Raw genomic sequence first — 27,629 nt, forward strand, 5'->3', positions numbered from 1 at the left:
AAGTTCAAAAGAGTGGCACTTGGGCACCACCTACAAGAGAGTTCCATTTTCAACATATAGCCAATGTTTGAAAGATATCCTTAGAAATAAATGACAAAAACATTTCTACCATAAAAATTTGTCTTGGTTCTCGTAGAAAAATTAAGTTCAAAATTGTACAAATTTTTGAAGATTATAGGGCTTAAGAAAAAGATCTTTAGATATGAGCTGTTTCAAATAAAATAAAGCGAGGTCCAGGGAGATAATACAGCTGGCATGGGTCTGCCTTGCAAGAACAAAAAAGAGAAAGAAAGAAAGAAAGAAAGAAAGAAAGAAAGAAAGAAAGAAAGAAAGATAGAAAGGCAATCTGCCAATCAGTCCCTTTTCACTCTCCCTTGATTAACTTTCTCCATTAAAAGAGGTAATATTTTTATTTGTCATTGAGAACTACTAAAAACATTCCAGGTACAATAGATTACTAGACTGTTGTATTTGTACAAATGGACATCTGGTAAACCATGTGATTTACTGGGAAATTTTAGGTGTGCCTCTCTTCAAATGCTGAATTCATAATTTTAGTTTAGAATGTAGAGAAAATAGGTTCATACTTGATATAGATGTTTTCTGAATTTGTATATAGAAAATCAAATTGGTCTTAAAAAATTTATCCTTAGTTATTTGTATCATTCATTCCACTTCATGTTACCTTGTAACTGTATTTTTCTAAAAGAGGTTTCCTATATTGTGAAGGTGATTATGAAATCTAGGGTCAGATGGTTATGATTTAAATCCTAGCATTTTTATTAAAAATTACATAAACTTTGACAAATAACTGAAATGATGAACAAGAAGTTAATAAAGAATCAATCCCTTGGAACTTTAGTGTGTTTTTTTTAATCAGTGAAATGGAGATGGTAATTATATCTACCTCACCAGAAACAGTAGTACACATCGCTCAAATTTTCACCTGTAACATGTGAAGATTGAGCTTCTTAGAGGTAAATTCTGATTGATATAAGGAACAGACAGTTATTAAGAAGAGATATGATGGAAGCATAACTCATTTGAGGGAGCAGTTGAGAAGTAAGCATTCTGAGAGAACTGGCAGCCTGTCTCAAGGTGTCACGAGCTTCTAAAATGCCTTGGTTGTGGGGAAAATAATCTGTTTATTTAAATTATTCCATTGAGGGTGAGATAGCTCAAAAGAATAGTATACATGCTTAGCATTCCCAAGGGAGGAGTTGATCCCTAGCACCTGAAGGTCCCTTGAACACCACCAGAGGAGCTAATACCAATCACTTAGCCAGGAAGAATCCTTGAGCAATGCCAGATGTTCACCATAGCCCTCCCCCCAAAAAAAATAACTCTAATTGATATGTAACCTGATATCAACTGCATAGGAAGGGGCCTTGACCTTGGGTAAATGACATTGAATGAGACAATTTTTGTGCTGTTTGAGATAATCCTGGAAAACTGAGGTTAATGAGGGTGTGTGCAGCTTAAAGATATGTACTTCATATTTAGGGAGTTTGGGTGGCCCGAAACAGCACAGACCACATCTTAATTACTGTGGTACTCTTCTTATTTATTGCCTCTTTTTTGTTTGACTTTTGGGGACATGCCTGCCTATACACAGGACTTACTCATGACTCTCTGTTCAGGGATCACTCATTGCAGAACTCTGGGATGATATGGTGCCCTGAATGCATCCTGGATTGACTGCATGCAAAGGAATCACCTTACCTGCTGCACTATTACTCTTACCTGCTGTATAATGACTCCTGCCACTATAGCCATTTTTAGTTGTTTGTTTGGAGGTGCACCAGGTGGTGCTCAGGGCTTATTCCTGTCTCCATTCTCAGAGTCATTCCTGGCTGCCAGGGCTCAAGAGACCACATGGAGTGGCAGAAATGGAACTCAGGTCAACTGTGTGCACGACAACCTCCACACTTATCTCTCTGCTCTTTTTTTTTAATCAATCTCTTGGCCTGAGGACTGGTTAAGGACAGAGCAGGTGACCCTCATTAATAAAAAACATTAATAATATTTTACCCCTCATGTCAAGGCTACACAGACTTAAGCAACTGTGAGGGTATAAAGATCAGGTCAACATTACGAAACGGAGGTGGCCTCAGGCTTCATCCATAATGGTAGTCTGGCTTGCAGAATTCCCTCCCATCTCTCTCCTGGGTTGCAAGAGATGCTCATTTCCAGGGAGTTTCCCTTTTTTATTTTTCAAAATTTTATTTTATTAACACACCGTGAATGACAAAATTATTCATAGTTGGGTTTCTGACATACAATGTTCCATCACCAGTTCTACCAGCAGTGTTCCCAGGTTTCCTTCTCCTACTCCCCACCCTCAGTTCCAGCCTGCCATTTTTACAGACACCTTTTAAATTTGTTTATGAAAGTTTGGGTCTTGTGATTTCAGTAGCTCTAGCATTCCTTAATACTACCGATGTACCTGAATCCCCTTGACCCTCGCATCCAGGTTTTTTTCTTGATGCTAAGAGCAGACCTTTTCAGAGAAGAAAAAGTACCTTACTGGATTTATGCAAATAAATACCATTTGCATGTAGCATTTAAAAATATACTGAAGATGTAAGATCATGCCTCTGTAAGGGAGTGAAATCTCACTGAGATAGAGAAGTTGAGGCACCACCCCGATGCAGAAATGAAAGTTCTACTCACAGAAGGTGGGAGTCCCTCAGGAAATTAAGAACTACAGGAGAATTTAAAGGTCCAGATAAGAATATGAAAGGACCATCAAGAGTTCAAGACTTTTCCTATGACATGACCCAGATTAACTTTTATCTGTTCAGAGAATCCTGGGCCAAGACAATTTGGAGAAATTGTTTATTATAACTTCCAAAAGCCATTCTCTTGTTTTTCAACTCTAGACACCCCTGAGTTCTCTTGAATGTGTATGTCTTTCTCTTTTCTCTTTCCTTCCTCTCACATCTCTCTAAAATTTCTTTTACTAAAAACTATTTTGCTTCACCAAAAATAATAACCCTTTGTCATCTTTATTCATATTACTTGGCAGTAACTTCCAACATATCTAGATTAAAAACAATTTGCAGCACCTTAAATTCAATTATGTCACAATAATTTAAATTTTTAACTAATGTCAGAAAACATAGGTTCTAATGAGAAATCCTAAGTTTTCCTAAAGATATAAAGATAGAAATAAAACTAAACTAAATCAGAGTTTAAAAAAAAAGAAGAAAGTAGAATTCTTTATAAATCAAACACTTTGAATTCTAATCTTTCGTTTATGATAGTAATTTTAAAGTGTCATGAAATCAAATGCCAAAGTTTAGTAAACAAGAGAGATAATCTAATTTAAGTGCTCCAAGCTGAGATATTTCCTGTAGAGTTGTTTGGTTTGGAGATATCACACCTTCATCTAAGCACACTGTGATGTTTCTTGATGCTTTTAGTATCTCACACCATTAATTGCTCATACTATGATCACTTTTTTTGGATTACTTTTAGGATGTTTTTATATAAAACTTTTAATGGTGGTAAATCCAGGAACTTTTGTCTGATAATCAAAAATGCAGCTCTCAAAAAAGGTAAAAATTTTACTTTTTTCAAAATAATTTTATTGAAATATTAATACCCATTAACATTTGAACCTGAAAAAAGAAAAATATTTTGAAATCCACATTAACATTTAATCCAGTTTCAACTTAAAAAGAGCATATGGAATGCAATTTTTTTAAAATTCTGTAACAGCATTTACAGAGGACTACTGTTTTTAATTGATTATCAGTCTAAAGCTTAGACCAAATGTCTAATGCTTACAGAACTGCCATCTTGACTGATAGATATATAACTTAGAATAAAAAGAAATTAATTTGCCATTGAAATCCTGCAAGATTGAGGTCAGATTGAAGTTAAAAGGCAATCATATGTGCTGAAAATTCATTTCAAATATTCACCGTTATTAGCTTTCATGCAGAAATATATCTCCGTGGTAACATCTGGGCTATTTATGAGCGCTACAGTTATAAGATCAGTTCTAAAAATGCTTATTGTACTTTCCAGTTTAAGTAGGAGAACAATTTTGTTGACCAAGGTCCTGAAGGAGCTCTTGCTCCTTATTCTCTTAGATTTGTTTTAAAACTTCTATCCTGACCTAGCATCTTCTTGGGTTTTAGAATGCACTGTAGCACTGTCCTCCCATTGTTCATCCATTTGCTTGAGCAAGCACCAGTAATGCCTCCATTGTGAGACTTGTTGTTATTGTTTTTGGCATATTTAATATGCCCTGAGGAGCTCGCCAGGCTCTGCCATGCGAGCAGGATACTCCCGGTAACTTGCCGAGCTCTTTGAGAAGAACAGAGGAATGGCACTCAGGTCAGCCGTGCAAAAGGCAAATGCCCTACCCGTTGTGCTACCTGATCTGGAATTTTCTTTCCTTCTTTCCAGTAGAATTTCAAAGAATTTGAGACTTTGGTTTTTTTTTTTTGAGTTACAGTTTTGTCAGTTGTTTTACTTTATGTCTGTTATTAATTTGGTTTGTGAGTTTCAAAAGAAAGTGCATGAGAACATGTGGGACTGGAGCATTCTATGGCAGAGAAACATTCACCCCGACCAGTTCCACTGCGATGGATGGATGAAGGACTGGGGTAGCAGAGAAATAGGGCCTGGGCCCCAGGCTGATTTCTGAGATGATTGGTGTTGTATTTGATAGAAAATAAGAAATACAGAGATAGAGAATAAAGATATGAAGTGAACTTCCTGATTGTTAGTTTATTTCTCCCCAGTGCAATCTGATGTCTCCCCTTACAGCACAATCATAGTCCTAGTTTTGGTCGTAGTCCCAGTCATCAGAACTCCATCATCCTAGTGTCCTCGTAGACCTTAAAGTCCTCTACCTTGTTATATCATCTCTTTTCCCTTAAAGAATAGTTATATGTAAATCATGAAGTGTGGGGATACACATAGGTGGCGTTGAGCATTGTCATAATAACAAACAGAGGTAAACCCACTCCTTCAGGGGAAGTTCTAGGAGATTAACTCAAGGACAAAAAAAAATCAATTCAGGGTTCAGCACTCTAGATTAGTAGGAGACCCACTCAAGGGTGGGATTCCATCCAACTTGTATTGCTTTATTCTTCCTTCAGCTAGTAATCCATGTAAATAGTCATAGTAAATTTACTTCATATAATATTTCTAGTCATTGTATAGGAACACAGTAAGAGATATGTTAAGCTTAAATGTTAGCTCTTCCTGGGGACAACTTGCTATATATCCCAGACTACAGTTCTCAGGCCTGGTTAGTCTTTACTAACCCCAGCAGGGTCCTTATTCACTTACTTCTTTTGGGATCATGATAATTTATCCCATGACCATTCTCTTAACGTATTATGCTTTTGTCCCCTTTTGATGCCAGGATAGCTTACAGCTTGCTCTGGGTCCATCCAGTCCCTTTGTTGGAACCTTGCCTTTGAAGTGTTAGGAACTAAGGACAACTGAGGCTAAAGTTAAGTAAATGTGGATGCTCAGAAGTAAATATTATTTATAGTCAATTAACTCCCATGTTACAAAGCACAGCATGAACTGTCTTCCTGTGTCTACATAAAAAGCATATTGCTAAACCATGCAAGTGGCATAAAGGAAAGAGAAAAGCAATATAGGATTATTAGTGCTTAATGCAATTGGGTGTGCCTCAGAGGCACTGTTGTGGGAGTAACTCAATAAACCTAAGCTCCCTGTGGAGGACAACTCAGTGTTATCCAACACTCCAGAAATCTGGGTTCAGAGGCAGCTAGATCCATCTGGAATGCTGGCAAAGAATTTCTGAACACCTAATTTTATCTCAGGTCAAAATTACGCTAGAATAGAGGGATAGCTAGAATAAGAGAACAAAAGAGAAATGATGAGGTTCAAAGAGGAAGGACATGGAAGTGATTTGCGGAATGTATAAAAGATGAGCATAAATATTTCCATAATTGATCCTTTTTTATTATGGGCCTTTGGCACTGGCTCCAAATGGCTCTGATATTTGCTTCTATTTCTGATCTAAATTGTGGGATATAAACAAAACATTGGTCCTCAAAAAAAAAAAAAATTTACTCAGACTTCTTCATTTTCATTTTTCTTAGACTTTGTTCAAGTTTTGGCATTTCTTACTAAATATCCTTCTTACTTTCCACCAAACTGGAACACAATTGTCACCTCTTCAGAATCTGTGTTGATAGAATGTCTGAATGGAATTTAGCATCTCTGAATTATTTTTCTCAGATTTTAAAAATCTTAAGTGTGATTATGAAAGATAATACTCTGGACATTTGGTGAAAGGGGAAAAATAAGATATTTTGAATGTCATCTCTATTCAACAATTTACAATTATGTATTTCACTCTTCATTTCATATAGAGTAATCCAAGACACAGGAAGGCCAGAGAAATGGTGGGTAGAGTGAGTAGGGAGAAGAATCACTGTATCACTGTATCACTGTCATCCCGTTGTTCATAAATTCACTCGAGTAGGCCCCAGTAACATCTCCATTTGTCCCAGCCCTGAGATTTTAGCAGCCTCTCCTTACTCGTCCTTCCCAACAGTGCCGTATTGGAGGCTCTTTCAGGATCAGGGGAATGAGACCCGGTATTGTTACTGTTTTTGGCATAACCAGTACACCACGGGGAACTTGCCAGACTCTACCGTGCAGATGGTATACTCTCGGTAGCTTGCTGGGCTCTCTAAGAGGGACAGAGAATATATGTAAGAGAATACAAGCAAGTATGTTAAAACCAAACACATCTGTTGTGCTTTAGGTACATCAGCGGGCTAGACAATAAGAGGTCACATGGCTGCATTTGTGGAAGCTTTGTTTTATAGTCTCAGGATCTTAGCCCTTACTGGAATTATATGACACTGGGGTTAGTTTGTGGGTGTGACTCCCAAGCTACTGGAAAATGGGGGATCTGGGTGGAGGAGGCCCTGTCCCAATCTGAGCAGACTTGGAGATCTCAACCCCAGTCCCGCAAAGCTAGGTTCCTCTGCTGGATTCTTCTTGCGTGAGGCTCGTCTAAGTGTGTGGATAGTGATCTTGAGCATGACTGTGCCTGGATTCTGGAGGATTTTGGCTTCCGGGGTTCTGCTTGGAGCAGGGAGGGAAACAACCTGCCCCCCTCCGAGGGGTCCAGGTGAAGAGAGCCTGGTGCAGGGGCAGGAGGTTCTGCCAGAGAGAAGAAAACTACATTAAATATATATATATATATATATATATATATATATATATTTCCATAACTAATACTTGCATTTGTTTATGTAATTCTATTCTTAGTAAGCAATTGTTTTTCTAATTATTAGAACAATACATATTTAGCATAAAATGTTTAAAATGCAATATGTATACATAGGGAAGATTATGTGGTCATTTTCCCTTTAAGGTTTAAACTGTGGGAAAAAAGTCTATTCTGCTTTTTACAGTTGAGCATACCATGAATATTCTCTCATGTCATTAAATATTCCTCAAGGCATGACTTTTATTGCAGGCATAATATTTCATCATATGGTTGTCCCACAATTTACAAAGCAAATGTCCTAATGTTATATTATTTAGTTATTTACAGTTTTCTCTCTATTATAAATAATAGGAAAATGCACTGCATACATTTTGAATAAATCTTGGCTTTTATCTATAATCAATTTCCCATAATAAATTCTTGAGTATTTTATTGATTTATTAGTCAACATGCTAAAATATTTTATTGCTTATTTTAAAAGTGTTTGTTGTTTAAAGACAAACTCTAAGGGTAAAAATATTGTCCATAATCTCAATCCCCAGATGTAAACATGTATAATATGTTTGTGTATAAAATTCCAGCCTTTTTCTAAACCACATAGATATATTGATTTGCATGTGTAAGTTAGTATTTTATCGTACATATAATTTTTGAAAGTTTTCTAAATAATCAATGGAGCCAGAGCAATAATAAAGCAGGTAGGCTGTTTGCCTTGCACAGGCTGACCTGGATTGTTCCCCAGCATCTCATATGGTGCCTTGAGCAATATATTATTTTCCTGTGTATTTTATAGCCTAGCACTGCAGCATTGTCCTCCTATTGTTCACAGATCTGCTCAAATGGGCACCAGTTATGTCTCCATTGTGAGACTTGTTGTTACTGGTTTTGGCATATTGAATACACCGTGGGGAGCTTGCCAGGCTCTGCTGTGCGGGCGGAATACTCTCGGTAGTTTGCCAGACTCTCCAGGAGGGACGGAGGAATCAAATCCAGGTCATCCAGGTGCAAAGCAAATGCCCTACCCACTGTGCTATCATTTAATTATAGATTTTAATAAGAGAATGCCCACAATTCTCTCATCTAGTTTTAATTTTGAGTCTGTGCTTTCAGTTTAAAATTTTATCCCATCCAGGATAATTGTTTCATTTCCGCTTCCTAAATGTTCATGATTATTTCTGCAATGAACTCTCCCCCTCACAAAAGGATATATATTTTTTTCTCTACTTCCTAATATTAATTTTATTTTTTATTATTCTTTAATATAATATTCATTGTAGAATATTTAGGTAAGAACAATATAATGAGTAAAGTAAACAAACTATACAATTCCAGCACCTTGAAAAAACTACCGTTTTTTCAGGCATCACTCTCAATTTGCACATATAATTTTATGTAAATTGTTCATATACTGTGTTACTGTAATTCAATCTCTCCTTATTCTCAACCTTCCAGCTTTAAACAGAATAGGATGCAATGATTTAGATTCTGGCTTATGATCCCAATTTCCTGAATCCAGATTCCAGTTCTACCCTGAACTGTGTGACCTTAAACAAATTACTTAGTCTCTTTGTACCCGTTTCTTCTTCTGCAGAATAGGAATAATAAGAGCACCTCTGACACAGGATATTTATCATTAAGCCAAATCAATTCCTTTAAACGTGTCAAAAAATGACAATGACATGGTAAGCTAAATAAAAATATGTAGTCATTATTAAATACATGTCTATTTTATAATAGTGCATATTTTCTACAGTCATCTTATTTTGGTATACCCAGGAAAACTTTATAGAAAATCCTCCATCATGTCATTTTGTGTATTTCTAACTCATGCATTTTACAGCTCACATGATATTCCATAACTTGGAAGTACTATAATTTATTCAGTCATTCTCCTAAGATGAACAAGCATTCCCTTCCCCTTTATTGCCTTACATTACATATCCTTTCCATATATCCTCATGAGCAGTACTTTTATTTGTATGGGGAAGATGCCAGAACTGTAAAGTCTATTTTGAGATGTATTTTTAAGAGATACTGCCCAATTGATTTCTCAAATGACAATAACCATTGTATTTTCAGTAGTACACATTTTTGTGTTTTTTGACTTCTGCCCATTCAAAGGATGTCAATGGGTGTAAAAGGAACATATCTCATTACTTTTAAAAGGTCAATATCATTGTGCTAATACTGCAGGCAATTGGGGCTCAGAAATTTTGAGGAACGGGTCCAGTTCCCTAAAGTGAAGAAACAGAATTTGGAACCTAATTCTGCCTAAATTCAAAGCGTATGCTTTTTCCCATTCTCCCACATAATCTTTTTTTGAGCAGTAAATTCTTTGCCTGAAAGAAGAAATGTGCAGGCTACCCCCAACAGTCAAAGGACAGCATGCAGAAACTAAAAACCCAAACAAGATAAAGTAAGGCAGTGCCACTGTGACATCAGAGCTATGGCTTAGAGCCAAGCTAAATAGTCCTACACAACTTTGGTCATAGATTGGGTCTGTGTTCTACAAAGAAACCTCCAACTACATATTCTTCCAGATTAAAAAATTAAAAACCTCCTTGCATGCTATTCATAATCTTTCTTATAGATTATTCCTTATCTCTGTAAATCCTGTGTGTTCCCTCTTTAGTGACTTAACTAATGAGATTTTTCACATCCCAAACCACAAGTTTGCTGCTATCATTCTCTCAGATTAATTTCAGTCATGCCCCTTATATCACATTTTTATCAATACTTTATTCCATTGTTTCTTCCCTTTCTCTGTTTCTTTCTCTTCTTACCAAACCTACTGGCATGCATATATGGCCAGGGGGACTTGATCACCAGTGATTTTCAGAATAGTTAACAGAAGCTATAACTTAGTCCCTGACCCTCAGTTGAGTAGCCTTGAATCATGATACTAGTATATAAAAGTTAAATATGAAAAACCATACAGGCAAGTAGGAACACATCAGGACTTTTCACTAGCCTCCCTTCACCAACATACATTTAATTTGAATACCAAATATAGATTCTCCTTTTATGTAGACTTTCCACCTTTCACCTTTATTTTATTAGAGTTTTGATGAAGCCTAGAATGCAAGGCCTCTATAAGCATGCTTAGGATACTTCTGTTACTATTCTTTAATAGGAGTAATAGTAAATCTAGTGAGTACCAGTAAATCTCTTATATACATAATGATATTTCATAGATCATTTTTAGAGTTACAGAGGTACTTTTAATAATGATATCAAGACTGAGACTAAAGGAACCAAGATGTATACTCAACCTACCAAAATGCACCCTTTTTTAGACTGTAGCAGTGTCCTCCCGTTGTTCATCGATTTTTTTTGAGCAGGCCCAGTAATGTCTCCACTGTGAGGCTTGTTGTTACTATGTTTGGGATATGAATATGTCGCGGTTAGTTTGCCAGGTTTTGCCATGCGGACGAGATACCCTCAGTAGCTTGCTGGGCTATCCAAGAGGGGCGGAGAAATCGAACCCAGGTCAGCCTCATGCAAGGCAAATGCCCTACCTGCTGTGCTATTGCTACAGCCCTTTAATATTAAAATTATAGTATTAAATAGTATAGAATTTCATATTTCATATATAGCACAGCGGTAGGGCGTTTGCCTTGCATGCAGCCAACATGGCCGACCTGAGTTCGAGTCCTCCGCCCCTCTCGGAGAGCCCGGCAAGCTACCAAGAGTATCTCGCCTGCACGGCAGAGCCTGGCAAGCTCCCCGTGACGTATTTGATATGCCAAACACAGTAACAACAAAGTCTCCAATGGAGACGTTACTGGGCCCACTCAAGCAAATCGATGAACAATGGGAGGACAGGGACAGTGACAGTATTTCATATTATTAATCTATAGTATTAAACTATACATTAAAATTATAGCATTTTACCTAAAGTCAAACTGTTATATTTTTTAATATTGACACTTCATTAATTATAGAAAAAAAACAGTATTTAGAATCACTGTCACTGTCACTGTTCTCTCATTTTTCATTAATTTGCTCAAGCAGGCGCCAGTAACATCTCCATTCATCCCTGACACGTGCTAGGGTCAGAGGAATGAGGACCATCATTGTTACTGTTTTTGACATATCGAGTATGCTATGGGTGGCTTTCCAGGGCGGGATACTCTCAGTAGTTTGCTGGGCTCTCCGAGAAGGATGGAGGCTTTTGGGGAAGCCTCTAATCACCTTACAGGTTTTCCTAGTCAGGCATATATGAGGGAAGGATACTTTTGGTAGCCTGCTGGGTTCTCTGATAGCAAAAATTAGACAATAAAGGATCGCGGGGCCATGAATGCAGCCACGCACTTCCAGGAGCTTGGTTTTATAGTCCCTGGATCTTGGCTATTGGTGGGATTACACGGCAGTTGGTGGGCACAACTGGAAGATGGGGGATCTGGGTGGAGGAGGCCTAGTTCTGATCCAAGCAGGCTTGGAGATCTCAGCCCCGGGTTCCACACACCTGGGTTCCTCTGACGGTTTCTTCATGTATGATCTGAGCATTTGGAGAGTGGTCTCAGCATGGCTGTGGCTGGGTTCCAGAGGTCTTCAACTGTTAGATATTCTAAATATTTAGAATAACTTTTAAAAATATTTTCACAAAAGGTATATTCTGAGACGATGTGGATAAACCCAGAACATTTAATAACTCAGTGCAATTAAAAATAGTTCCACTGTTTTTTGTAAGCTATATTTAGACTAGTTCATTAATTCCTAGTGTGTATTAGAAGTAAATATGTAGTATTTAAAATTTAAAAGATGAATAACTATACCTTAAACTTTTTAAAAGGATTTTCAGATTATGCAGATACGTATTTTGATCACTACATTCAGATTTCACAAAAAAAGAGATTATTATAATGGTTCATGTAGAATATACATGATTCTACTTTGTCTAGGCAAATACACTAGAGAAAAGCAGAGTAAAAGAAATCAGTTCAATTCATAGGCAACTCAATGATGCACTGCTTCATATATTTCCTTGCTTAAAATGTTCTGTGATTTACCAGGCTATTAGCAAGTGTTCGTTGACAAGAGATTTCAATAGTAAAACAAAAAGTAATTATAAATGACAAAATTAGATAAGTTAACTTGCCTCAACAATGCAAGACTACTCAATGCCTTCATATTTAATATGTGATGAGAAGTTCAGGGGCGGCTAAATTATTTGGGACCCCTACATTAATTGACCACATTTTCTATGAGATTCTCTTCTAATTTTATTCTTAGTGTATAGAATGTTTTGTTTGATTAAACATAATAGTTTGGGAAACAGTCTTTTCCTTCAGAAATAAAAAAGTTTAACTTTTAACTCATTAAGTAATCAATTTTTGGCTTTGGATCATAGCTAGTGTTGCACAGGTTTACTCCTGGCTCTGAGTTCAGAGACTGTCCTCCTGGTAGGGGCTTCGGAGACTGTATAAGGTACTGAGATCAAACCTAGTGGACCATACACAAGTCAAACCCCCTACCAACTGTGCTCTCCCTCTGACCACAGTTTAACATTTTTATTTCAACAGATTATACTTGCTATTATGATCAAAATAATAGGCAATGATAAAATTATTTATTTCCCAAAATTTTATTGTATTAAATCACTGTGAAGTACAAAGTTATTCATAGTTGGGTTTTATTTTTAAATCATAAAATATTTATTTTAAAACCGTGTTGTTTTAAAAATTATGCAGGGACCAGAGAGATAGCACAGTGGGCAAGATGCTTGCCTTGCATGTATTTGACACAGTTTTTTTTTAAATTTTTATTAGTGAATCACCATGAGGTACAGTTGTAGACTTACAAATTTTTGTGCTTGGGTTTCAGTTATACAATCATCCAGTACCCATCCCTCCACCAGTGGCCATTCTCCATCATTTACATTTTATTTTTAAATTTTTGTTAGTGAAACACCATGAGGTACAGTTGTAGATTTACAACTTTTTGTGCTTGGGCTTCAATTCTACAATGATCAAACACCCATCCCTCCACCAGTGCCCATTTTCCACCACCACATGTCCCAGTATCCCTCCCACGCCCATCTCCCCATCCCACCCTGCCTCTGTGGCAGAGCATTCCCTTTTGTTCTGTCTCTCCCATAGTTGGGTTTTTGATATACAATGTTGATCATCAGTCCTGTCACTAGTGTCACCTTCCTTCCTCCAGTGTTACCAGATTCCATCCCCTACCCCCACCCCCCCGCCACCAGTCCCAGCCTGCCAACTTGGAGACCACTTTTTAAATTTGGTTATTATGGTTTGGGTTTTACAATTTCAGTATTGTTGACTCTGTGTTTGGATATTTAGCACTTTCATGGCTTAATACCACCAATGTACCAGGATCCCCTTGACCTCTACTCCCATTGCTTCTCATCTGTTTCTTCTTCCCTTCCTCTTCACTCTATTTCTTTCCTTCTCCTCCCTATACTCTGGGGCCAAGGGTAATCTAAGCACCCCCCCACACACACACACACACTTAAACCATTGCATTTCCGTATCCAGTTACTCTAAATACCACATAGAATGTGATATCCTCCTGTATTTGTCCTCTTCTGGTAAAAATTAAGTCATAATTTTTTTAAATTGATTCTTTCTAATAAACGATGTTATTTCATAGAAAATTAATTTTTTATATTTCACTTAGATAGTAGGCCTAATATTTTGCATCAGGATTATCAAATTAATTAAGCCTGATAGGTAAACTGTTATTTTTCTTGGGTAGATGGAACCTTCACTTACATGCACATAAGCATACACCCAAAATATATAAATACCCTGTTTTTCTAGTCAACAAAAATTTGTGTAAGACAACATTTCTTTCAACTTAATCTCTGATGGTAGGGCACTGTAAGAGATCTAAGCCTTTAAAAAGGTATGTTTTCAGAAGCTATTAAACTGCTACCATCCATATATGTCTATGGCAACCACATTTTGAAGCAGAATCAATTACTAGTCAATACTCTATCCTAGTGATGATAACAAAACATCCTAATGATGTATCCTAATGATGATAACAGAACAAAATTTACTGTTGTTCTCTTCTTTGGGGTAGATAATTAAGGTCTTGAGAGCACGCCAATCACCAGACACAATTTTTCTCTGATATTTCTTTTACATTTTAAAAAAACAAGCAGCCATCTTTTTCTTATCCTATAGTTTCCTTCCTCCTGATTTTTTATTTTCTGGAGCTTCATTTCAACCAGGAGTTCTACTGAAGATTAGTATAGAGAACTTGGTTACAGTTCTTTATTATTTAACATGGATTTTTCCATGATTTGCAGGAAAAGCAGGAAGAGCTTAGACTCACCCTTCCATACTTCTTCCTCTTTTTGACAATATTCTTTTTGCCCATGATCAAAACTCCTCCCTAATTCTTCAACAACACTATCCAAGGTTGAACTAACAGAGCACATCCGATTCTGCTTTTAATTTATTCTCTAGCACAATATGTATGAGCATCAATTCTACCAAATTCTCTAATGCCTTCACCTCCTACTTAATGAGTGTAGTCTCTGAACCATACTTCCTACTTAACAATCTCTTTTTCCATCAAATGTAAAGAAACCATGAATTTGCTTGTGGTTCATATGGTGGCCATATGTCCTAGATTAAGTGAAACACTAGACAGTTTCTGTTTTCTTATCAGTCCACTAATAGGATTTTTGGCAGGAAAAAAAATAATAGGATAAAAATCAACTTCCTTCTGAACAGAGGCTATTACCCCATGTGAAATTTAGTTTGTAGAAGAATAAAAATGAATTTGGGATTAAAAAAAATAACATTTATGTCCTCTCACTCTCAAAATACCTTTGCTGTCATGAAATATTATCTTCCTTTATTTTGGAAATTCTTTCAACAGGAATGAAAAAATTATTATGTTTCCCAAGAATTCTCTGTGCAGATACTAACTGACTGAATTTGAAGAATAATAATAATAGTTAAAAGGTATTTCATGGGGTCCACATCTCCATTATCATAGTGACTCTTCAAGATAAAATATAAACTATATTAGTTTAGCTACTCTAAAAACAAGTCAAACTTACACAGATAAGTTCATTTTCTCATGACATAAAGTCCATACTGAGAAAGTAGTTTCCATGCAATCATTCAGGACTCAGGACATGGATGCTGGTTAGTTCTAGCCACTGCGTTATCTCCAATCGTTTTATCCAGGCAGAAAAGAGAGAGACAAGTTATGTGGGAGGTTTCTAGGTCTATGTCTAAAAGTATGACACCTCAGTTTTGTGATTTCCATAGGTCAGATTTTAATCACACAGTTCCACTTGATTAAGGAGAGGTTTCCTGCTTTGTAGAAGTTCCTCCTTCGTGTGCAGCTAAGATAACGGAAATGAATAACCCAGTATTTTTCTGTGCACATCATCATCAATGTCAACATCATTATTATCAACATCATCTTTTCCTTTCCTTAATTTTTGCAAATGAGATAACAAGTTTTTTGACTATACAACTTGCTCATGGCTTTTCAAATATTGAAGCTTTAGGTAAAGTTCTGACTATGCAAGTCTCTGAATGCCAGACAATAGAATTTGGGTGAGACTACCTACAGAAAAAATTGTTCAATCACTGGATATTGTTGGGGTGCAAGTAATATTTCAGTTTCATATTATAATGCATTTACCATTGTCTAACTCCTTCTCAGAACAGTGTCTTTGATTATACATAATTGCATTCTATTTCCCTATAAGCATTTGTAGACATTCTCTCTAAGCCAAATTAGATTTTATAGTTTATGAATGTTCATTGTTTGTTAAGCTTGAATTTGACATCTTTATAACTCTAGTTTATAAATAGACATCTATAAGTCAAATTCAACACTAAATTCTCTACAACAGCACTGTCTAACAAAAATTAACTAACCACAAATGAGATCATTAAATGTAATCTCAAAATCCCTAATAGCTATAGTACAAGAAGAAAAATATACTAGGTAAAAAAATGTTTTAACTATGTATTTTATTTAAACAATGCATGTTGAATGTGACAGTTTTAGCATATAGTTAATATAAAAATATTGGATTAGTGCCACTTGTTCAATATTATCTATGGATTACAAACATAGAAGCTTGCTGGGCTCTCTGCGAGGGTCAGAGAAATCAAACCCAGGTTGGCCACGTGCAAGGAAAACACCCTATCTGCTGTGCTATTGCTCCAGCCCCAGAGAACATAGTAGACCATAAAAGAAACATAGTATACCAGAAAATGTCTAAAAGCAACAAAAATGGAGAGTGAGAACTGGTCTTTAGTAGGATGCTTGCCACTAGAGTGGGATCAGAAGGAGAGGCCAGATAAGGAAACTCTAAGACTGATGTAGGGGGGAAAGTGTCTGCCATAGAGACAGACTGGGGGGTAGGAAAAAACTGGGGGCATTCCTGGAAGAAAGTGGACACTATCAAGGAGATTGGTGCTTGAGCATTATATGCCTGACATTTAAGCATGAATAACTTTGTAATTTGTGATGATTCACTAAAAAAATTTAAAATGCATGCTTCAACTGTTTAAGGTTCTAAGTACAAGCTCAAGAAACTCAAAAAGAAAAAACCTGTCAATTATTTCGCATGAAAAAAAAGTTTATCTGCAACATAGAGAAGGAGAGCATACTTAAATAGAAAAGAAGTCATTTTCCTGTCTGAAGGTGTTAGGGTTCAGGTTACCTCCTATTGAGGCATACAAATAAAATGGAAGTGCATACAGATGATATTGAGCCATAATGTATGAGAACCTCCTCTAAGCTTCTCACCAAGTCTACATTTAGTTGCTGTTTCCATATTTCATTTGCATGCTCATTATAACAGTCTGGACTCACACAGGATCCTTCCAAAGAAGGTTGCATTTTTAAAAGTTCCCAGAGTATAAAATGTTCCTCTGAGAATGATGAAAGGCTAGGACAGATATTTTGGAACAGATGGTCTTAACTGGTGTTCTCTTACATCTCATGACACAGATGGTCATCAGTTCATCAGCTTCAACTAACACCACCAGTGAAGTGGGAATTATTAAATGAGTGTAGTAAGAGGCTAGGGGATGTGACCTAAATAGGAAACAATATTCCAAATAGAAGTATTAGTAGGTCAGAGTTTTACAATGGTGTTTTTTCAGGTATAGCCATAAAGTAGGAAGTAAGAATTATGTCTGCCCATTACTCATTTATTACATGGATCTATAATAAATTTTTTCTCATTGTTTTCATCAATATTAGAATATCAGAGGTCAATTTTCATTAAAGTACCTTTGGTATTTTGGAAGAAACTTTTCAATATAGTTATCTTCTATAAACAGAACTACTATTCCTCTAGTACTGCTGGAAAAAATTTTAAAATACTAAAATACTTACATGATGTTAGATAAAGAGTGACTAGTTTCCCCTCCTTGCAAATGACTCTTTCCACTATCCTCTAGTTTGAAACAAACCTATGAGTTTCTAGAACCTCATCATAGTGTTGTGTGCATATATGTTGGAATTAGCCAACTCTAATATCTATCATTATTTCTGAATATCAATACAGATATCCTGATTAGTATTTTATCTCTATCATACAAACATTAAATTTGTCATAGACTCTAAAGGAACTGATGATAATTGGCTGCAGAAAACTGAGATAGGAAAAGGAAACCTTACAATTAGGATTCTATTTGCAGATCTGTGTTAAAATCATTCAGCCTTATAATAGGAATACCAATTTGAATAGCTAATATTTAAAACTTTTCAAAGATCATCCAAAGAACCATTTATAAAGTTGCATATGCTGTCTTTATGAAAATATTGTATGGATGCTACTTCAAAGAGAACATATAGACATATGTCCAGTAGATATAGAAACAAAATATTCATCATCTTGTGTTATCAAGGATGCTCAAATTGAAAAATCAAAGCAATATTATACAATACCAGTGAAAATAACATATATTAAAAGATTGAATACAATCAATATTGCCAAGGATATGGTGAAAATGAAACCTTGTTCACCATTGGTGGGAATGTCCTCTGGTTTATCCTGGTTTATCCTGTATGGAAAAGCAATATAAAGAGTTCTCAAAAAAGTAAGACTAGTGTCCTCATGTGACTCACTGATTCCTCTTCATTGGATATACCCCACCCCAGATGCAAAGTCATTTAAAAAGAAATATGCACACCCATGTTCATTGCTATACTTAGCACAGTAACAAGGATATAGAAACAACCTATCTCCGATGACAGGTGAATGGATATTTTAAAGTATGTCTATATACACAATGAGAATACATTGAGAAATGGTAAAAGATGAAGTCATGCAGTGTGATGCAACATGAATGGTATTAAAAGGTATCATGGTAAACAAAATAAGAGGAAAAGGGCAATTGCTTGTTAATCTCACTTATCTCTGGTATATAAAGACAAATCTAGGGAACAGACAAAACCTTGGCCTTTGATTACAAACTCAAATTACAAAATAGTGGGGGGAATTGAAGAGAGGAATGAAGAGGCACACTAGGGGTTACCGAGGGACAGTGATGGGGAATCTTGAACACGTTGGTAGTGATGGGCTACAGTAAATTTGTAGATCAATATTGATAGGTCTGAGACCTCACCTAGTGCAGACAGAGGAACAGAGATGAGTAAAATGAAGAAACAGGAGAAGTTTATTTGGGTGTACTCCCAGGAGAACCCTACTGACCTCTAGGGATCTTGGAGTAGAGCCACATCTTCAGAGAAACTAAGCGGGACTTTAATTTGTCTTGGAAAGAAAGAAAACAAAGACCTGTGGGACAGGTGTGCTTGGTCTGGCTTCTGTTATATGGAGGGGGTAGATGTAAGGGAGCATCGGACGTAGCCTGGTGACTACCTGGAGTTGGATAGGACATAAGTCCTATCTTCTGTGGGGGAGCCAGGGTAATCTCTGACTCTAGGAATGTCACTATCTTATTAACCTGCTTGGTCCCAAGAAAACCTCACAAATACCTTAACATGACTACTGTTATAGCCACTATATCTATATTATAATCATAGATTTTAAAAAGAATTTGTGGGTTCCTGGAAAAATATACACACACTCTTATATTTTAAATCCTTAGTCTCCACTGTGATATTATTTGGACATGGAAAATTTGGGAGTTATTTAAATGTAGATGAGGTCATTACTGGGGGACCCTCATGAGAATATTGGTAGCCTAATCATATTGGTAGTCTAGGACATGAGTGCATTAGGAAAGTCTATTATAATGATTTCTAGAAATCATAGTAAAACCCAGGATAAAGTAGTGGCGGATTAAGTTAAAATCTTTCTGAAAATAGGAAATATTACTTTTAATGCTTAGGATACTTCCCAAGGTCCTCATAAAATAGCACTCTACAGTATTTGACTTTAGCATATTTTTCTCAGTTTATGAGCCAAAACATTACCTTCATCATACAAATGCCTCTATACACCCCATTTCCTATAATACCAGATGTCACCTGATTTTTCCCCACCAGGGTCATATTTGAAAATGAAATTTGCTGAACCTGTTTTATTCTGCATGACTAGACCGTTCCTTCTCTTCAGCTTCTCTATTTCTTGTTCTAATACCTTTCAATCTGTGAACAAAGTTTGTGAGAGTGTTATATACTTGAAATAATTTTTATATATATTTCAAATAATAAAAAACATTATATATATATATTAGAGATTAAGGGACTTTCTTTGCATGTGACTGACTGTTGTTTGATCCAAGCTCCATGAGGAGAGATTAGTGAGTTCAGAGAGCCAGGAGCCTTTAGCACAGCCTGGTGTGGCTACCTTGTGAACAAAGGGGAGAAATGGTTCCACAATAATGTTAAGAACAGGGACTGGAGTAATAGCACAGTGGGTAGGCCATTTGCCTTGGATGCGGCCGACCTGGGTTTGATTCCCAGCATCCCATATGGTCTCCTGAGCACCGCCAGGTGCAATTCCTGAGTGCAGAGTCAGAAGTAACCCCTGTGCATTGCCAGGTGTGACCCAAAAAGGAAAAAAAAGAAAAAAAATGTCAAAAACTGGGAAAATAATCCAGAGGGCTAGAACATATGCAGAGGTCTCAAGATCAATGTCCAGCATCCTATGGTCCCTCAAGTACCACCAAGTTTATCCCTGCTGACCCTCAGTACTGCCCCAGCACAGAAACACAGGTCTGCACAGCTATCTAAAATAGTAGTGGAATAAGATAAAATATGTTTTATAAATTTTTGTCAAATTTTGCCAAGAGTGGCCCCCAAACTCCCTGATTACTGCTTGGGAGACATCAAAAGAAACAAATTGGGGCTGGAGAGATAGTATAGCAAGTAAGGCATTTATCTTATATATATCCTAGAACGGGCTGAGGAAAGGAAAAAAAAACAGAGGCAAAGAGGAGAATCAGGCTGAAGCAGGTTTATTGAAAGTGCTGCCTGGTGAAGTACATGGGCCTCTGAAGGAGACAGTGCCGCTCAGCCCAACCGGCTTCTTAGGGTGGATTTAGAGGGATGTAAAGGTCTCGGGGGTGGTGAGGCGGGGTCGGGGGGGGGCTGGGGGGAATATGCAGTTAACAGTTTCTGCCTGTAAGAGTTGGTTGGCTGGAGTCAGGGTCAGGTAGGGGATCTATGTTGTGGGTCCCGGATTTCCTGCAATAAGAAATTCCCATATGTGTTAGGGGACATGGGCTGTGGGGGATTATGAACCGTATATGCAGGTTTCAAAGTTCCATAAATCTCCTGAATCAACACAACACTTGGGAAAGGAGGCAAAATCAAAAGTAGGGATCGATTGTACAGAAGTAAGTTTTACAAAAGATATTGAATCTGGGGTTTCAGTTCTCCTTTAAGAGATAGATATATGGAACACAGTCAGAATTTCTTCCTGAGGGGTCCTTAAAGAAACTGATTTTATGTCTAGAACTTGGGAACTGTACTCCTAGGTACAGTCCTGTTGGGGCAAACACATCCTTAACCAAATCCTAGAAAGCAGCTCATCATCCAGAATAATTCACTACTATCACTAGGGTAGTCAAATGGGATTTGGGTGATACCTTGTCTTCTATAAGAATGCACTGACATAGTTTATTAATATCTTGAGATCTATAAAGAATATAAGTCTTTTGCACTGGAATAACTAGAAACGAGAATGGACTGAGTGAAAATAAGAAAATGAATCCAAGCTTGGGAACCCCAATACAATACAATGCAATACAATGCAGTTAATTACAATGGCAAAAAACCTGTATGCATTTTGAATATAAAAGAATAGTGAATTCAAAGAGATAGTACATTGCTAAGGCCAAGTAACTCACATGGTCTATCAGGAGCTATCTCTGAGCACTGCTGAGTGTGGACCAAACACCAAAATCCAAAGCAGAACAATGATAGGAGTAAATGGCTTTTGGTACAACCAAATGAGAAAACTCACTTTGCTGCCACCCAGAAGTGGATTAACAAAGGAGAAGAATTCAAGATCAGAAAGAAATCTGAGGATGGAGGTCAAGGATAGCAAGTCAGACAGCTGAAAACAAGAGCAGATTTGCATTTGTTTACTTAGCCAAAGGGGAAAAATTAGCTTGATGAAAGGGGTAATTAAGCATTTCTTTATTCATCATGGTCCAGCCTGGCTTCATATTCAGCTGTTCTGTTTTACATTGTTATGATTCTTCAAGACACAGAATTAAAGATGGCTAGTGTAACACTGAGTTACATGCTGTTACTTCCCTCCCTATTAACTTATATTTTATAGACAGTCAAAAATCAGAGTTATTAACTGTGAAACTCAAAAAGGTTGAGGGGAGGAGGGAAGAGAAGAAACTTGAAGATAATTCAAAGCGTTCACAACAGTGATTCAATAAAATTTTTTTAAAAAGCACCTTATTTCCTAGATATATAAGGAACCGAAATTATGCAATATCAATGGGCTTTCATAAAGGTATGAAGTTTGTGTTTATAAATCTAGGTTTACAAGCCAAAACTAATATCTATCTCATCCTGAGTTTTTTCCCAACAATAACCTGGATATCATCTCCAATGTAGGTTATAATGTACTGATTTATAAATGTTTACTGTTAGGAATTTGAAACATGTGTCGAATAGAAACAAAGTTAGTTGGACATGGTGGTAGTTTTCCTGGTGTGTCTCACAGACATTTTAGTTTCTGAATTCATAACTCTGGGACTGACTAGCCACCTTTTAATGGGGGTTAATGGAAGCATAATGAAGACAAATGACCAACCATAACTCTCAGTAAAGCCCAGTCCTCAGGGCAACGTTCTGTCCTGTGGATCAGGTTACACTTCAGGTAAATATAGATCAGCCTTGTATATTCAGCAGTAATGGTACCAAGCAAAGTTCAGATTATGACCATCAAAATACTCTGGGAATATATTGCTGGGTATATTTTTCTTATGTAGAGGAATAGTCACTGTATTATAATAAGCTCCAAAGACTCTCTGTTATTGTGGATAAGCACACCGCTCAAATAGAGGAAAAAGTACTTTATTCATTATAATTGCATCACATAATAAACCCGCAATTCAAACAAGCAGACTAGGATAAATGTTTTGCTTGGTATAATCAAATTAGTTTACACGAATCAAAGGAAATTCAGTTGATTGTATTTCTGTGTTACTTTGAAATCAAGCTGAAGCGCTAGTCTGTAGAAGTTTACACATTACAGAGCCAGAGCGTTTTGTGCATCGGTGTTTGTGCATAGCCCTTTGTTCCAATTCATTAAAAGTCTGACCAAAATCAACTTTCACCACTACTCTAAGTAGTCAGGCACCAATTCTCTAACTAGATGAGTTTTATGTACCACCTAGCCTTAAAATGTCTCTGCAGAAACTTAATTATCCATTCAGATTTGTATTTTATACTCATCTCTAATTTTGTTTTTGCTTTTGATTTTACTTTTGGGTCCTAAGCAGCAGTGCTTAGGCCTTGCTTGCTCCTGGCTGGAGATCTCTCCTGGCTCAGAGGACCAGATGGTATGCTGGGAATCAAACCCTGAGCAGGTGCATGTACAACAGGCCCTTACGGCTGTGCTATCTCTCTGGCCCCAGTTATCTTAATTTTGTACCTCTAACGCAAAAAAATTTTCCTGCTGGATTGTTTATTTATTAAACACATTCCTATATTTTAATCTTTTTTTAAATGAAGTTTTAAAAACTTATCATTGATCAATTCAATGAATGGGCATCAAATTATGTAGCTAATTTCTCAATAGTTATGTAAAATGTAAAATGGCCTTATCATTGCCTGTACAGTATTCATATATATATTTATATGATTATGCATATTCACATATATATTTAGGGTCATTGTTCTCTATTAAAAATATGATGGAAGGCACATTCTTCCAGTATGACTTATAAGTATCTGAAATACATTTTCTTATCATTTTTCAAAGTATGTGTGAATCTTTGGAGAATATTAAAGAATTCCTTAAGGTCACATTAGATATTTTGTTCTAAAGAAAATATCTTTGAAAGAGATAAAATTTATATTGATTTGTAGTTTGTTTATATTCATTAAAACTTCAAGTTTTATTATCTGTATTCATCACTTAAATCTACATGACTTATTTTATGTAGATATGTGTAAATTAATACCTATATTTTAAATTTCTGTTTTTATTTTATTTTAAATATTCTCTCATCTTTTTTTTTTTGCCTTTTGGGTCACACACAATGATGCTCAGGGGTTCCTCCTGGCTCTGCACTCAGGAGTCATCTGGCAGTGCTCAGGGGGCCATATGGGATGCTGGGAACCAAATCCAGGTCGGTTGCACTCAAGGAAAATGCCTTACCTGCTGTGCTATTACTACAGCCCTCTCTCAGATATTTTAAAGCTTTCTAAGTAAGATATTTTAATTTATGAAAGTGCTTATTTTATTATAATTAAATTTTTAAATATATTTTTAGATATTTGTCTTAAATATTATATTTAATATTTGCATTTATAAAATTTCTTATAGGACACTGACCTCAAAATTTTGAAAGTTGAAATCTACATATAAATGTAATTCTGCTTCTGCTATTAAAAATAACACTAAAGACGTCTCAAAATTAGGCAATGACTAACATTTTTAGAATATTGCCAAGTTATAAATTTTATTTAAAGTAAATTGCAAATCTAAGATGATGGAAGAATTTGGGATAAACAGCTTCAATTTTCATGATAGATTTTATTTTTTATTTTATTTATTTTTAATTTTTTTTTATTAGTGAAACACCATGAGGTACAGTTGTAGATTTACAATTTTTTGTGCTTGGGTTTGATTATACAATGATCAGATACCCATCCCTCCACCAGTGCCCATTTTCCACCACCATGGATAATATCCCCCCCACCCCTATCCCCCCACCACCTCCCTGCCTCTGTGGCAGGGCAATCCCCTGTGTTCTCTCTCTCCTTTTGGGTGTTGTGGTCTGAAAAGATGCATTGAGTAGCAAACATGTTCAGTCCATAGTCCACTTTCGACATGCATCTCCCCTCCTGGGAGGATCCTCCAAACACCCTTTATTTGGTGTTCCCTTCTTTATCTGAGCTGCCCTTTCCTCTAGAATGCCCGACTGGCCACTAAGCTATGGAGTAATCCTCCTGGGGCTGATCTCAGCTATTCTTGGGTATTAATCTCATATTTTGTTACTTTATATCCCCCAGATGAATGCAATCTTTCTATGTCTATCCCTCTCTTTCTGACTCATTTCGCTTAGCATGATACTTTCCATGTTGTACCACTTGTATGTAAATTTCATGACTTCATCTTTTCTAACAGCTACATAGTACTCCATTGTGTAGATGTACCAAAGTTTCTTTAACCAGTCATCTGTTCTTGGGCATTCAGGTTTCTTCCAGTTTCTGGCTATTGTAAAGAGTGCTGCAATGAACAAACAAGTGCAGATGTCACTTCGACTATACCTTTTTGCCTCTCTGGGATATATTCCCAGGAGTGGTATTGCTGGGTCAAATGGGAGCTCAATTTCTAATTTTTTGAGAATCGTCCATACTGTTTTCCAGAAGGGCTGAACCAGTCGACATTCCCACCAGCAGTGAAGGAGTGTCCCTTTCTCGCCACATTCGTGCCAGCATCGGTTGCTTTTGTTCTTTTGAATGTGGGCCAGTCTCTGAGGTGTGAGATGGTATCTCATTGTGGTTTTGATTTGCATCTCCCTGATGATTAATGATGTAGAGCATTTTCTCATGTGCTTTTTTGCCATTCGGATTTCTTCTTTGAGAAAGTTTCTGTTCATTTCATTGCCCCACTTTTGGATGGGGTTGGATGTTTTCTTCTTGTGGAGTTTAACCAGTATTTTGTATATCCTGGATATCAACCCCTTGTCAGATGTGTGTTCAGCGAATATCCTTTCCCATTCTGTAGACTGTCTTTGTATTTTGGTCACTGTTTCTTTGGAGGTGCAGAAGCTTCTTAGTTTAAGATAGTCCCATTTATCTATCTCTGTTTTCACTTGCTCAGACAGTGGCGTGGCATCTTTGAAGATACCATTAGCTTCAATGTCATGGAGGGTTTTGCCAACTTTGTCTTCAATGTACCTTATGGTTTCTGGTCTGATGTTGAGGTCTTTAATCCATTTTGATCTTACTTTTGTACACGGTGTTAGGCAGAGTTCTGAACCCATTTTTTTGCATGTAGCCATCCAGTGATGCCAGCACAATTTGTTAAAGAGGCTTTCCTTACTCCACTTCACATTACTTGCACCTTTATCAAAGATTAGATGATCATATGATTGAGGGGAGATGTCAGTGTATTCAACCCTGTTCCATTGGTCTGCAGTTCTGCCTTTGTTCCAGTACCATGCTGTTTTAATTATTACTGCTTTGTAGTACAGTTTGAAGTTCGGGAGGTTGATTCCTCCCATTTTCTTTTTCCCAAGAATTGCTTTAGCTATTCGTGGGGGCTTATTGTTCCATATAAATTTCAGGAGTGTTTGCTCCATTTCTTTGAAGAATGTCGTGGGTATCCTTATAGGGATTGCATTGAATTTATACAATGCTTTCGGTAGTATTGCCATTTTGACAATGTTAAGTCTCCCGACCCATGAGCAGGGGATATCTTTCCATTTCCTCATGTCCTCTTTTATTTCCTGAAGTAGTGTTTTGTAGTTTTCTTTGTACAGGTCCTTTACTTCCTTAGTTAAGCTGATTCCTAAGTACTTGATTTTCTGGGGCACAATTGTGAACGGGAGTGTTTTTTTCATGTTGCTTTCTTCTCTCTCACTGTTTGCATATAGGAAAGCCATGGACTTTTGGGTATTGATTTTATAGCCTGCAACTTTACTATACGAGTCTATTGTTTCTAGGAGTTTTTTGGTGGAGGTTATTGGGTTCTCTAAGTATAGTATCATATCATCTGCGAATGGTGAGAGCTGGATTTCTTCCTTTCCTACCTGAATGCCCTTAATATCTTTTTCTTGCCTAATTGCTATTGCAAGTACTTCCAGTACTATATTGAACAGCAGTGGAGAGAGTGGGCATCCTTGTCTCGTCCCTGATCTTAGAGGGAAGGCTCTCAGTTTTTCCCCATTGAGGATGATGCTTGCTGTAGGCTTGTGGTAGACGGCTTTAATTATGTTGAGGAAGGTCCCCTCTATACCCATTTTGGCTAGGGTTTTCATCATAAAGGGGTGCTGGATCTTGTCAAATGCTTTCTCTGCATCTATTGATATAATCATATGCTTTTTATCTTTTCTTTTGTTGATATGATGGATTATGTTGATTGATTTCCGAATGTTGAACCATCCTTGCATCCCTGGGATGAATTCTACTTGGTCATGGTGTATGATCTTTTTGATTAGTAGTTGGATTCTATTTGCTAGTAGTTTGTTGAGGATCTTTGCATCTGTGTTCATCAGGGATATCGGTCTGTAATTCTCTTTCTTTGTGGTATCTCTGTCTGCTTTTGGTATCAGTGTGATATTTGCTTCGTAGAAACTGTTTGGAAGTGTTTTTGATATTTCAATTTCGTGGAAAAGCTTAAAGAGTATTGGAAGTAAGTCCTCTTTAAAGATTTGGAAGAATTCACTAGTGAATCCATCCGGACCAGGACTTTTGTGCTTAGGGAGACTTTTTATTGCCATTTCAGTTTCCTTGATGGTGATAGGTCTGTTCAGGTATTCCAGGTCTTCTTGGTTCACCCTTGGGAGTCTGTAGGAGTCTAGGAATTTATCCATTTCCTCGAGGTTTTGATGTTCCATGGCATACAGTTTCTCAAAGTACTCCCTGAGGATCCTTTGAATTTCTGTAGTTTCTGTTGTAATGACCCTCTTTTCATTTCTGATTCGGTTTATTAGGTTTTTCTCTCTCCCTTTCTTTGTGAGTTTTGCTAGAGGCTTATCAATCTTGTTAATCATGGTAGATTTTAGAGCTTACAGAAATAATACTTTTTGAGATCATATGT

The 27,629-nt window shown here is 36.8% G+C and overlaps 1 protein-coding gene across 2 annotated transcripts in view; it reads left to right on the top strand.

Moving 5' to 3' along the window:
• MACROD2 (mono-ADP ribosylhydrolase 2) overlaps positions 1–27,629 on the top strand; it is a 2,391,823-nt gene that overhangs the window by 2,251,557 nt on the left and 112,637 nt on the right. The gene's annotated exons all lie outside the window — the stretch shown is intronic.

The sequence above is a fragment of the Sorex fumeus genome, unplaced genomic scaffold (assembly GCF_029834395.1).
Source record: "Sorex fumeus unplaced genomic scaffold, SorFum_2.1 ptg000044l, whole genome shotgun sequence".
Taxonomy (NCBI): domain Eukaryota; kingdom Metazoa; phylum Chordata; class Mammalia; order Eulipotyphla; family Soricidae; genus Sorex; species Sorex fumeus.